General features: G+C 41.7%; 1 long non-coding RNA gene across 1 annotated transcript; it reads left to right on the top strand.

Annotated features, from left to right (window-relative positions):
• The first annotated feature begins 12464 nt into the window (after nucleotides 1–12464).
• LOC122039676 lies at nucleotides 12465–13281 on the top strand. Its single transcript, XR_006128320.1, has 3 exons — nucleotides 12465–12636; nucleotides 12746–12889; nucleotides 13061–13281. It is a non-coding gene; the product is annotated as an uncharacterized LOC122039676 (long non-coding RNA).
• Nucleotides 13282–13587: the final 306 nt, after the last annotated feature.

The following is a 13587-nucleotide window of genomic DNA, read 5'->3' as shown; positions in this document are numbered from 1 at the left end:
TGGAGTTCAAGATTTAGATTGATTAGAGGATGACACGGTCTATGCCTCACATTGATCAATCTAGATGTCTAAGATAGAAGGGCAATGTCATATATTGTGAGGAGTCGCAATTAGTAGACACAAGGTGATGTTGGATCTCAACATTCTTGTAACTTGGGTAGTAATGATGTGTTGCTAGATACCGCTCATTACTTATGCTCCTAAATGAGTTTAGGGCATTGCCAACGTTACAAGAACCTATAGGGTCACACACTAAGGACAATTAGATGGAGATTAGGTTCATATGATGAACCAAGAGGATTAGATTCATTTGATGAATCAAATTAGATTAAGAGTAATCCTAATTGGGCTAACTTGAGTTGGACTCAAGTTGATTCATGTGTTCACTGAGTCTAATTTAGATTATGACTCATTGAATCAATTTAGTTAAATGAATTAGATTCATTATATTAAGTTGGCTTGAATCAAATGGTTGGATTCGATCAACCATGGAAGAGATTTGGTCAAGTTTGACTTGACTTGATAGGAAGAGGAAGAGTCAAGTTTGACTTGACTAATTGCCACATCATTAGTGAGATGGCAAGATGTGGACCAATGATGATGTGCCACATCATCAAAGTGTGCCACCGCATGGGAGTTACAACTCCATTCTCTTTAATGGCTACATTTAATGAGAATGGGGATTACACCTTGGAGATGTGGCCGACCACTTATCATTGTGAATGAAATTGATTTTTCATTCAAGGCATATTGATTCCTTCTTCTTCCTTGAGTTCTTCTTGCTCTCTCCCTCTCCTCTTCTTGTCGTGACCTATCAAGGTGCTAGCACACCTTTGTTTAGGTCTTCTCCACCTAAGTCGTCCGTGTGGATACTTCTAGAGTACCGTACGATTGACGGTCTAGAGATCCGGCATTATGGACGAGCGGGATACGCGAAAGGCACGCTTCAAAGGTATAAAAATATTTTCTTCCTTTGTAGATCTACTGTAGATTGAAGCTTTAAACTCGTACTCATATTTTCAAAAGTTTTCTTCGCACGAGATCCAGTGGCATGGGTGATTCGGGGTTTTCGCGACGTGAAAACGCGGTTTTCGCGGCCCGATAACCCAATAGTGGTATCAGAGCCACGTGCGAAGCGAGTACTAGTTTCAATTAGTATTTTTGTGAAAAATATGCATACTGTAACATTCTGTGAATTTCCTAATTTTTATGATTTTATGGGTATTTTTCTCGTAGAAGCGAAGCACAAGTGTTTCGGCACTTGTAAGCTTCGACTACTGAGAAGAATTTTCCAAAACGGTAATGTTTCGACCCAAAATCTTTTGGGACAGCGGGCTAAGGCGCTCTTGGATCGCATAGGAGCAACTCGCAATGGTTAGATCACGGGTAGGGGTACTGCCCCTAACCCCGCAAGGGGATTTGCTCCGCGATTGCGCCCGAAATCGCTAATCGGGACTGCCGGGAAAAATTTACTCATAAAATCTGTAAAATTATGAAAAATTACAGAAAAATTATGAAAAATATATAATTTTGAATTATATATTATTTTTGTGATAGTCATGGCCCAAAGACCCAATTCGATTGGACAATTGTGTTGTAATTCATAATACGGCCTGTATGCCATTATGTGATGTGCGTGCTGTATTTATCTTATTTTTATTTATTTTATTTTTCGTGACCTGCGCATCGTGCCTTCCTTTTATTCCGGTTGTAAATTAGATTTAGACTCGAATGTAACTCGAGTTTCAAAATTGTAATGTAATTTTGAAGCAGTGGAAGGTCCACACGAGACGGAGTTACGAGGAGGGCGCGAGCAACACAAGGTGGTCAAAGGAAGAAGCTTGAGAAGTTGTTGACCTTAGGTTGACCATCCGATCTTCTCATTGGCTTGAGAAGATCGTAGTAGGGCCATGACAAAATCACAAAATAATTTAATTAATTGCTTATATGTATGTGATGCATGTTTAATTAAGTAGTTAATTAGTGTCTAGCGATTAGATAAGATCTAAATCGTGCACATGATGCAACCCACGATTAAATTAGATCTAAATCAAGTATTTGATACGCATCATCATTTAAATTAGATCAAAATCACGTCAACTCTAATGCCTACCGTGCCGTGATACCTATACTACCTGTAGGACCGTTGCGGCCAGCTAGGAGGGGGTTGGATATCCTGCAAACACAAAAAGACAAACCCTCCTCGAACTCTTTAAACTAACACTTGCATATATAACGTAAGCTGATAAATTAAAAGCATAAAGAAAAAGCGAGGCACAAAAGGTTTACTTGGTTAGAACCGATGTGGTTGTTAATCCAAGGAATATTAAGCTCACTAAAAACTCCTTCAGGCGGAGAAGCCTCGTACAACAATGTAGTGCAGAAAACAGAAGCTAAACTAGAACTGAAGCGCACAAGTGTTTAGAATTACAATTTCGAGTTCATTGAAAAGCTTCTAGACCAAGGCTATATTTATAGCCTTGGTCGGGGCGCCCGGAAGGGTTCCGGGCGCCCTGGGGGGATAAACTTATCCCCCAACGTTCAGATCGAGTCAAAACTCGATCTGGTCAATTTTACTGCTCAGGGCGCCCCGGAGGGTTCCGGGCGCCCCGGAGGGCTCCGGGCGTCCCGGACTGCTCCGAGCGCCCCGGAGCCCAAAGTCAACAGTTGTTGACTTTTTCGTTCGGGACTTCTTCTCTGGTTCAGTCCCGCCTCGGTCCGGTTCTTCTCCTCCGGATCCGCTCGCTTGGGTGATCTCTGCCATCCGGAAAAGGGCTCACCCGTACCCAACTTCCGGTCTTCTCGAGCAGCCTTCCGCTCCGGCTTCTCGTCCCTCGGAATCACTGCGTGTTTCCTTCTCGTCCACCAGCATACTCATCTGCAGTCTTCGTCCCTCGGTCGCACCACGTGCCAACCTTCTCGCTAGCTACGTCTCTTGCTCCCCGAGCAATCTTCCGCTCGGCTTTCGTCCCTCGGAACCACCGCACGCTTCCTTCTCGTCCACCGGGGTACTCTTCCGCAGCGCCTCATCCCTCGGACGCACCGCGTGCCGTCCTTCTCGCTAGCTGCGTCTTCCGCTCGAGTACCTGTGCTCCTAAGATCCTGCACACTTAGACACAAGGTTAAAACAACGCAGGACCTAACTTAACTTGTTGATCACACCAAAACAACCTTGGGGTTCCAACAATCTCCCCCTTTTTGGTGTGATCAACCCAAGTTAAGCTAGGGTTACAAATAGACATAGAATAAAAACAATTTATTGCAATAACATGCAACATGATAGAAAAAATTAAATTTCAAAAATTTCAAATTTTAATTTTCAATTTTCTACCTCCCCCTAGACTTATACTTTCTCTTCTCCCCCTTTGATCAGAATAAAAATGGGGTTTCAAGAAAAACAATCTAAGGGTTTGACACTTAGAAAAATTATAGAAATCTATTTCAATGTTTTTCGGAGAAAAAATATTTCCAAGTTAAAAAAAAAAATTCTAAGTCAAAGAATGACTTTTGAAAAATTTCTAAGTTTTCACCAAAAATAAATCTTTCTAAGCTCAAAAATTTATGAAAGAAAATTTAAGAAAATTGATAGCATTAAAAAAAATTTTCTATGCATTTATTTATTTATTTTATACTGATACTTATATCAGCAAGTTTTAAATTTCCATTTCAATTTTTCATAACTTCTCAAATTACACTTTTTCAAATTTAAAGCGACAGATATTAAACATGCAATAATTTGTATCATGTTAATTTCTATTATTTTTTGAATTTCAACTTCACAAAAATATTCAAGTAGCATAGATTCTAACTTGATAAAATTTTTCGACAATATAAAAAATTCTTTCAGCAATGTGCAAAATTCGTTCGAAAGAATAATTTGTAATTTGCAAGAATTTTTTAACAACAAAAATTCTAATTTACAGGAATCTATTAACAATAGATTTCTTAATCCGAAATACCTTTTCGGTGACTCAATTTCTAAATCACAAAATCCTTTCGAAAGAGTAATTTGTAATTCGAAAAATTCTTCTAACTTGCATAATTCTTTTGTCAAAATATTTTTTAATTTGCAAATTTCTTTTGATAATATTTCTAATTTGCAAGACAAATTTGACAATTGATTTTCTAATTCAAAAAACTTTTTCGGTAATTCAATTTTTAAATCGCAAAAATCTTCAGGCAATTTTTCTATTGAATTAACCGGTTGTTCAGAGGGTAGAGACCATACCTTACTTACCTCATTGGCCATTGGTTCTCCCCTTGTTGAATTAATTTCTTCCGAAGATTCTCCCCCTTCATCGATCTCGGTATGTACTTCGGCTGTTGGGGCTGTCTTGGTAATTTCTTCCGTCTCGGATTCTTCTAATGACGGCTCGATGTCTATTGAGGGGACGACTTCAATCGGTTCTTCGTAGAGTTTTAAGAACTTTTCCCAAAGTTCTTTTACGCTGTTGTATTCGCCAACTCTATCAAAGTCTTCGTTTGGTATTGCTGTTAAAATGTGAAACTCTGCCCGACCGTTTGCCATTGACTCGTCACGTTGCTTCTTGTTCCATAGGCGTAGATCGAGTTCTTCTCCATTCGTTGTCTTTGGTGCTTCATAACCTGTTTTCATTATTAGAGAAATACCAATATCAGAGTTAAGAAATACCGTCATTTGTTGCTTCCAAGAAGCAAGCTCCCCCTCGAATGCTGGTGGATAGTCGCTAGGTCCGGCCATTGTTTTGTTGCTTCAGACGGCGGTTAGTTCTTCTGAGGCGTACTCGGCTCTGATACCACTTGTAGGACCGTTGCGGCTGGCTAGGAGGGGGTTGGATATCCTGCAAACACAAAAAGACAAACCCTCCTCGAACTCTTTAAACTAACACTTGCATATATAACGTAAGCTGATAAATTAAAAGCATAAAGAAAAAACGAGGCACAAAAAGTTTACTTGGTTACAACCGATGTGGTTGTTAATCCAAGGAAGATTAAGCTCACTAAAAACTCCTTCAGGCGGAGAAGCCTCGTACAGCAATGTAGTGCACTAGAACAGAAGCGCACAAGTGTTTGGAATTACAATCTTTAGTTCATTGAAAAGCTTCTGGACCAAGGCTATATTTATAGCCTTGGTCGGGGTGCCTGGAAGGGTTCCGGGCGCCATGGGGGGATAAAACTTATCCCCCAACGTTCAGATTGAGTCAAAACTCAATCTGGTCAATTTTACTGCTCAGGGCGCCCCGGAGGGCTCCGGGCGCCCCGGACAGCTCCGGGCGCCCCGGAGCCCAAAGTCAACAGTTATTGACTTTTTCGTTCAGGACTTCTTCTCTGGTTCAGTCCCGCCTCGGTCCGGTTCTTCTCCTCCGGATCCGCTCGCTTGGGTGATCTCTGCCATCCGGAAAAGGGCTCACCCCAACCCAACTTCCGGTCTTCTCGAGCAGCCTTCCGCTTCGGCTTCTCGTCCCTCGGAATCGCTGCGTGTTTCCTTCTCGTCCACCAGCGTACTCATCCTCAGTCTTCGTCCCTTGTTCGCACCGCGTGCCGACCTTCTCCCTAGCTCCGTCTCTTGCTCCCCGAGTAATCTTCCGCTCCGGCTTTCGTCCCTCGGAACCACCGCACGCTTCCTTCTCGTCCACCGGGGTACTCTTCCGCAGCGCCTCGTCCCTCGGACGCACCGCGTGCCGTCCTTCTCGCTAGCTGCGTCTTCTGCTCGAGTACCTGTGCTCCTAAGCTCCTACACACTTAGACACAAGGTTAAAACAACGCAGGACCTAACTTAACTTGTTGATCACACCAAAACAACCTTCGGGTTCCAACACTACCTCGATCGCATGTAGTTGTTGAATCTGCCAAAGCAGAGCAACACATACTATCTTGGTAGGGTACGGAGGGACAATCTTGGTCCCGCCTATCCACGCATGGGTGGGTACAACTCAATTAGATTGAGTATTCCTAGTTTACTCGGTTGGATCGAGTACAACTATAGGCATTCTTCCAACGGTTGGAAAGGTAGGTCAAAATCACGTTTATATTAACTCTCGGGCGTATTAGCCAAAGCTAACTCGAGTTTTAATATCAATGCGGATCTTGATCCTATAAACAAGAGTTGCATAGAGATGTAATTGGTAATCGTTACCTACCGATCATACTAAGTCTTGGGCGTATTAGCCAAAGCTAACTCAAGGGTTAGTATGATGTGGATCTTGTCCCATATGAATTATAGAATTCAGTGGGAGCATCATTTAGTTAAAGGCCTAATTAAATGATTAAGAATATGATACTTATTTCTGCATTTATTTCTGTTGTAGAATTTCCACGACGTCAAACACGAACATGTTCTCTCTGCGTTCTGTCCTTAAGAAGGACAGGCTCAACAGATCAAATTTCCTGGACTGGTACAAGAATCTGAGAATAGTTCTCACCCAAGAACGTAAACTGTACGTTCTGGAGCAGCCCATTCCGGAGGCTCCTCCTGCCACTGCTACGCGAGCAGACCGAGATGCTTACGAGAAGCATCAAGATGACGCATTAGATGTGTCCTGTCTTATGCTCGCGACCATGAACTCTGAGCTTCAGAAGAAACATGAGTTGATGGGCGCTTACGATATGATTGAACATCTTTGTCACCTATATCAAGGACAAGCAAGGCACTAGAAGAGGAACTCCAAAGAATACCTGGAAGACCTTACAAAGAAGAGAAATAAGATTTCTACTTCAGGTATACATGTTATAGAAGTCAACCTCTCTATTTCTTCATCGTGGGTATTAGATACCGGATGTGCTTCGCACATTTGTACTAATGTACAAGCGCTGAGAAATAGCAGGGCATTGACGAAGGGTGAGATAGACCTACGAGTAGGCAATGGAGCACGGGTTGCTGCTATTGCTGTAGGAACCTACCATCTATCTCTGCCCTCTGAGCTTGTACTAGAGTTAGATGATTGTTGTTATGTGTCTGCCTTAACAAAGAACATTATATCTGTTTCTTGTTTGGACAAGAAAGGTTTTTCGTTTATAATAAAGAACAAATGTTGTTCCATCTATTAAAAAGAAATGTTCTATTGTAGTGCACCTCTGATGAACGGACTCTATATTCTAGACCTTGAGAGCCCTATTTATAACATAAATACCAAGAGGTTCAAGTCAAATGACATGAACCAAACCTACCTCTGGCACTGTCGCTTAGGACATATAAATGACAAGCGCTTATCCCAGCTCCATAAGGATGGTTTGCTGGACTCATTTGATTTAGAATCATATGAGATATGCGAGTCATGCCTACGAGGAAAGATGACCAAGACTTCTTTTAGTGGGCACAGCGAGAGAGCGACTGATTTGTTAGAACTCATACATAGTGATGTATGTGGCCCTTTCAATGTTGCTGCTAAAGGCGGTTATAGATACTTCATCACATTTACTAATGACTTCAGTAGATATGGTTATGTGTACTTGATGACACATAAGTCTGAATCCTTTGAAAAGGTCAAAGAATTCAAGAATGAAGTACAGAACCAGCTTGGCAAGAGTATTAAGATACTTCGATCCGATCGAGGTGGAGAATACCTTAGCCATGAGTTTCGTGACTATCTAGCAGAGTGTGGGATCCTATCCCAACTCACTCCTCCTGGAACACCACAGTGGAATGGTGTATCTGAAAGGAGGAATCCTACCCTATTAGATATGGTGCGATCTATGATGAGTCACACAGATCTTCCGACATACCTTTGGGGCTATGCTCTAGACACGACAGCTTTTATACTCAACCGAGTTCAATCTAAGGCCGTGATAAAGACACAATATAGGATATGGACTGGGAGAGATGCCCAGGTGTCTTTCATGAGGATTTGGGGGTGTGAGGCTTACGTTAGACGTCAAGTCTCAGACAAATTAGGACCCAAATTCGACAAGTGCTACTTTATTGGATATCCCAAGGAAACTAAGGGATATTACTTCTACATTTCCAGTCAGCACAAGGTAGCGGTGGAAAAGACTGGGGTCTTTCTAGAAAGGGACTTTGTTTCTAGAAAGACTAGTGGGAGCGCGTTCGATCTTGAAGAAGTTCAAGATGCGAACAATAGCACTGATGCCTCGATGGAAGTTGAACTGGAACCACAAGTGTTGTGGATGATGTTGTTCCACAAAGAGTTGAGGAACAACAACCAGTTCAAGTAGACATACCTCTTCGCAGGTCTGATAGGGTACGTCGTCAGCCTGAGAGATACTCATTTCTCTTGTCTGACCATGATGATGTTGTGCTCATAGATGATAAGCCTACCACCTATCAGGAAGCTGTGATGAGACCAGATTCCGAGAAATGGCTAGAGGCCATTAGATCCGAAATGGAATCCATGTACACCAACCAAGTATGGACTTTGGTTGATCCACCTGAAGGGGTAAAACCCATTGGGTGTAAGTGGGTCTTTACGAGAAAGATTGACATGAATGGACTTATCTATAAGGGTCGCTTGGTAGCTAAAGGTTTCAAGCAGATTCATGGTATTGACTATGATGAAACCTTTTCTCCAGTAGCGATGTTTAAGTCTATTCGGATCATGCTTGCTATTGCAGCTTACCACGATTATGAGATCTGGCTGATGGACGTCAAAATCGCGTTTCTGAATGCAACCTACTCGAGGATGTGTACATGACACAACCTGAGGGTTTTGTAGATCCAAAGCATAATAGCAGAGTATGCACGCTGCATAGGTCCATTTATGGACTAAAGCAAACTTCTCGGAGCTGGAATCTTTGATTCGATAATGCAATCAAACAATTTGGTTTCATCAAGAACGAAGATGAGGCTTGTGTCTACAAGAAGGTTGTAGGGGATATAATTGTCTTCCTCATATTGTATGTGGATAACATACTACTCATTGGGAAGGACATCCCTTTGCTTCAGTCTGTCAAGACCTGGCTAGGGAGTTGTTTCTTAATGAAAGACTTAGGTGAGGCATCCCGCATTCTAGGGATACAGATCTATAGAGATAGATCTAAGAGATTGTTTGGCCTAAGTCAGAGTACATATATTGACAAGGTACTCCTTCGGTTTGCCATGCAGAACTCCAAGAAGGGATTTCTGCCGATATCACATGGCGTGAGTCTTTCGAAGACTCAAGATCCCTCTTCTAGAGAGGTGAGAGACCGCATGGATCAGATCCCTTATGCCTCAGCCATAGGATCGATCATGTATGCCATGCTATGTACTCGACCTGATGTCTCGTATGCTTTGAGCATGACGAGCAGATATCAGTCAGATCAGGTGAAAGTCACTGGATAGCGGTCAAGAATATTCTTAAGTACTTAAGAAGGACTAAAGAATATTTCTTGATATATGGAGGCAATGATGAGCTAGCTGTAAAGGGTTACAGTGATGCTAGCTTCCAGACCGACCAGGATGACTATAGATCACAGTCGAGGTTCGTGTTTTGCATTAATGGTGGTGCTGTGAACTAGAAGAGTTCGAAGCAGGACACAGTAGCTGATTCTATGACAGAGGCCGAGAATATTGCTGCATCAGAGGCAGCAAAAGAGGCAGTTTGGATTCGCAAGTTCATCACTGAACTTGGGGTGGTTCCTAGCATTGCTAACCCTATTGAGCTCTATTGTGACAACAATGGAGCTATAGCACAGGCGAAGAAACCGCGCTCACACCAGCGGACCAAACACATACTGCAGCGCTTCCATCTCATTCGAGAGATCATCGAGAGAGGAGATGTGAAGATTTGCAGAGTACCTACAGAGGCAAACATCGCAGATCCCTTGACCAAGGCTTTGGCACAGAAGAAGCATGATGGTCACACTAGGTCATTTGGGCTTAGAGCCTACACTGATTGGCACTAGTGCTAGTGGAAGATTGTTAGCTAGAGCCCTAGAGCCAATCATTTGATGATTGTATTTTGGACTTGTTGTATCATATTTTATATATAAATAAAGGCATTTGGTTTTTGGTTATTATACTTACTTATATTGGTGCCAAATAAACTAAGTATAATAACGTCCTTGAGTAGAAGGTTCTTACCTATATCAATCGATTGGTTGAATCGATAGTGAGATGATATAGGGAACACTACTCTTAATCATTCATAGTCGAGTATTAACATTCAGGGATAATGTTAATGCAATAAGACTAGCATGTAGGTCAACTCGATGACTTGATCTCACAAGTCATGGATATGGAGATATCAAGTTGACACATGGGTATGCATTGGAGAATGTATACTTAATGACCCGCCATGAGAAAATATCATGGATCGTTATATGAGTGTCATATACTTTCTCATGTGGCTATTAGTATGACTACTAGTCCTTAGACCTGAAGTCACCATGGTTCCCTACATAAGGAGTTATGTAATTTGGTTTCGTCAAACGTCACCCGTAACTGGGTGGACTATAAAGGCGATTACTGGGTATATAACAAATTATGCAGAGGGATGTGAGTGATGTAGATGGGATCTATCCCTCCTATATGACGGGAGAGACATCGGTATTCTTGATAGAGTGAGACTACGAAGTGCATGGCCATGCCCAAATGAGTCAATATAAGATATTGTGCTCATTTGATTTAGTGAGTCTACTTGGAGTTCAAGATTTAGATTGATTAGAGGATGACACGGTCTATGCCTCATATTGATCAATCTAGATGTCTAGGATAGAAGGACACTTGTCATATATTGTGAGGAGTCACAATTAGTAGTCACAAGGTGATGTTGGATCTCAACATTCTTGTAACTTGGGTAGTAATGATGTGTTGCTAGATACCGCTCATTACTTATGCTCCTAAATGAGTTTAGGGCATTGCCAACGTTACAAGAACCTATAGGGTCACACACTAAGGACAATTAGATGGATATTAGGTTTATATGATGAACCAAGAGGATTAGATTCATTTGATGAATCAAATTGGATTAAGAGTAATCCTAATTGGGCTAACTTGAGTTGGACTCAAGTTGATTCATGTGTTCAATGAGTCTAATTTAGATTATGACTCATTGAATCAATTTAGTTAAATGAATTAGATTCATTATATTAAGTTGGCTTGAATCAAATGGTTGGATTCGATCAACCATGGAAGAGATTTGTCAAGTTTGACTTGACTTGAGAGGAAGAGGAAGAGTCAAGTTTGACTTGACTAATTGCCACATCATTAGTGAGATGGCAAGATGTGGACCAATGATGATGTGCCACATCATCAAAGTGTGCCACCTCATGGGAGTTACAACTCCATTCTCTTTAATGGCTACATTTAATGAGAATGGGGGTTACACCTTGGAGATGTGGCCGGCCACTTATCATTGTGAATGAAATTGATTTTTCATTCAAGGCATATTGATTCCTTCTTCTTCCTTGAGTTCTTCTTGCTCTCTCCCTCTCCTCTTCTTGCCGTGACCTATCAAGGTGCTAGCACACCTTTGTTTAGGTCTTCTCCACCTAAGTTGTACGTGTGGATACTTCTAGAGGACCGTACGCTTGACGGTCTAGAGATCCAGCATTTTGGACGAGCGGGATACGCGAAAGGCACGCTTCAAAGGTATAAAAATGTTTTCTTCCTTTGTAGATCTACTGTAGATTGAAGCTTTAAACTCGTACTCATATTTTCGAAAGTTTTCTTCGCACGAGATCCAGTGGCATGGGTGATTCGGGGTTTTCGCGGCCCGATAACCCAACATATATAATACATCCGGGTTCCACCAAGATGTACCAAGATATAAAGGAATGCTTCTGGTGGTCTGGAATGAAAAGGGATGTTGCTAGATATGTCAGTACCTGTCTGACTTTTCAACGGGTTAAAGCAAAACATCAGAGACCAAGCGGAGTTCTGCAGCCTATCCAGATCCTAAAGTGGAAGTGGGAGGATATATCTATAGATTTTATAGTAGGGTTACCCAGAACCATGAATGGTTATGACGCTATCTGGGTAATAGTCACTACAAGAAAAACCCTCATAGACATCGGTGGAACAACAACGGTTTTAAGCAAAAACCGATGTCTTTGAGTATTTCACATCGGTTTTTCCAAAAATCAGTGTCTATAAGCGCAGATTTTCGCTCATAAACATCGGTTTTTAAGCCGATGTCTATGAGCGCCTTTTTTCGTTAATAGACACTGATTTTAACCGCGGTTTTTAAAACCCGATGTCTATGATATAATAAATTAATGAAAAATGATATGCTCAAGGAAAAAAACTCAAGGAAAAACTCAGGGATAGACACATAAAGTGATGGGGCCCACAAAAAGTGAAATTGTGGACCATGACTTTATGTGTGTATCCTTGAGCTTTTCCTTGAGTTTTTTTCCTTGAGCATATCATTGCTCTAAATTAATTTAATTTTCCCACTAATACTTAGCCGAAATTTGCAACACTTCACTCTTCTCTCCAAACCTAAACCTATATCGCGCCATCCATCGTATATCGTTGCCTCATCTCCCTCTTCCCCTTCCTAGATCGACACTCCTTCCTCTCCCGATCAGGATCAACACAGGACGTCCTTGCTTCTCCGTCCAACTACACCGCATCTCCTCCAACTCCTCCCTTTGCTTTCTTCTTCTGCGAGAGTTTCTCTTCTTTCCTTTCCTCTTCTTCATCGTCTTCTACTTCCGTTGATCCTGCTGTGGCGGCACCTGATGGCGGTCGATCGAGCTCGTCTACCCGCACATGTGGTAATGTTTCTTGATTCATGCTGGATCGCGGTTTTCACTTTCTTTCTGTTCGATCGCGTGGATGAATGTAGTTGTTGTTTGATTTCTGGGACCTGAATGCCGGATTTAGTGGTAGGTTGGCATGGCTTTCGCGAATCAGTACTACCAGATCCTTGCTAGTTCCCCTCAGCTTCTCTTCCGCTTCTACAAAGAGGGAAGCACGCTCAGCCGGCTGGATCATCGGGGTGAAATGATTTCCGTCACCGACATGGATGTAAGATGCCTTATTTAGTTGTCTTCATTCATCTCGTACTTTTATTCTCAAACAGTGGCAATTATTTTGGACTAAGTGCCGATTCTTTATTTCCTTCGGTCTTTTATTGTTTGTTATTGTAAGATCTACTGATTGGGTATCTTCTATTTGGTGGTGCTTGGTGAATGACAGAAAGGCAATCAAGGAGAAGCTTCTTTCCGTTGACTATAGTGAGTACAAGGCGGAGATTAAGACAGTGGACGGGTAGAAATCGATGAATGGCTGTTCTTGTGGCGGGGTATCTCACCGGGAAAGATGACGCCAAGAAAAAATTTGCTCAATTTTTTATGCTGGCCCCTTAAGATAAGGGATACTATGTTTTGAATGATATATTTCGTCTTCTTGCTCCTGCACAGGGTATTATTTTGGACTTGAAAGTAGCATATTATTTTGGACTTTAAATAATTAAACTAAAATGATTTATCTCTTGGTAAATGAACACAGGCTACTGAAGTCGCTACTGATCCCTTCCTTATCTTTGACGGTTTCATCTTCTTGATCTTTTGATTGCAAGTATTAATTGATTGATGTATGCAATGTGTTTGATGAATTTCTTCAAACATTACCCTGACTTGATTTTATCATTTTTGTTTGCATAATTCTCTTGAGTGGTAAATGCTAGTTACTGTCACTTGTGGTATCAATTCTAGTTTGCCCCT

This window comes from Zingiber officinale, chromosome 2A (genome assembly GCF_018446385.1).
Source record: "Zingiber officinale cultivar Zhangliang chromosome 2A, Zo_v1.1, whole genome shotgun sequence".
In the NCBI taxonomy this organism is placed as follows: domain Eukaryota; kingdom Viridiplantae; phylum Streptophyta; class Magnoliopsida; order Zingiberales; family Zingiberaceae; genus Zingiber; species Zingiber officinale.
This window is presented reverse-complemented; position numbering and strand designations above follow the sequence as displayed.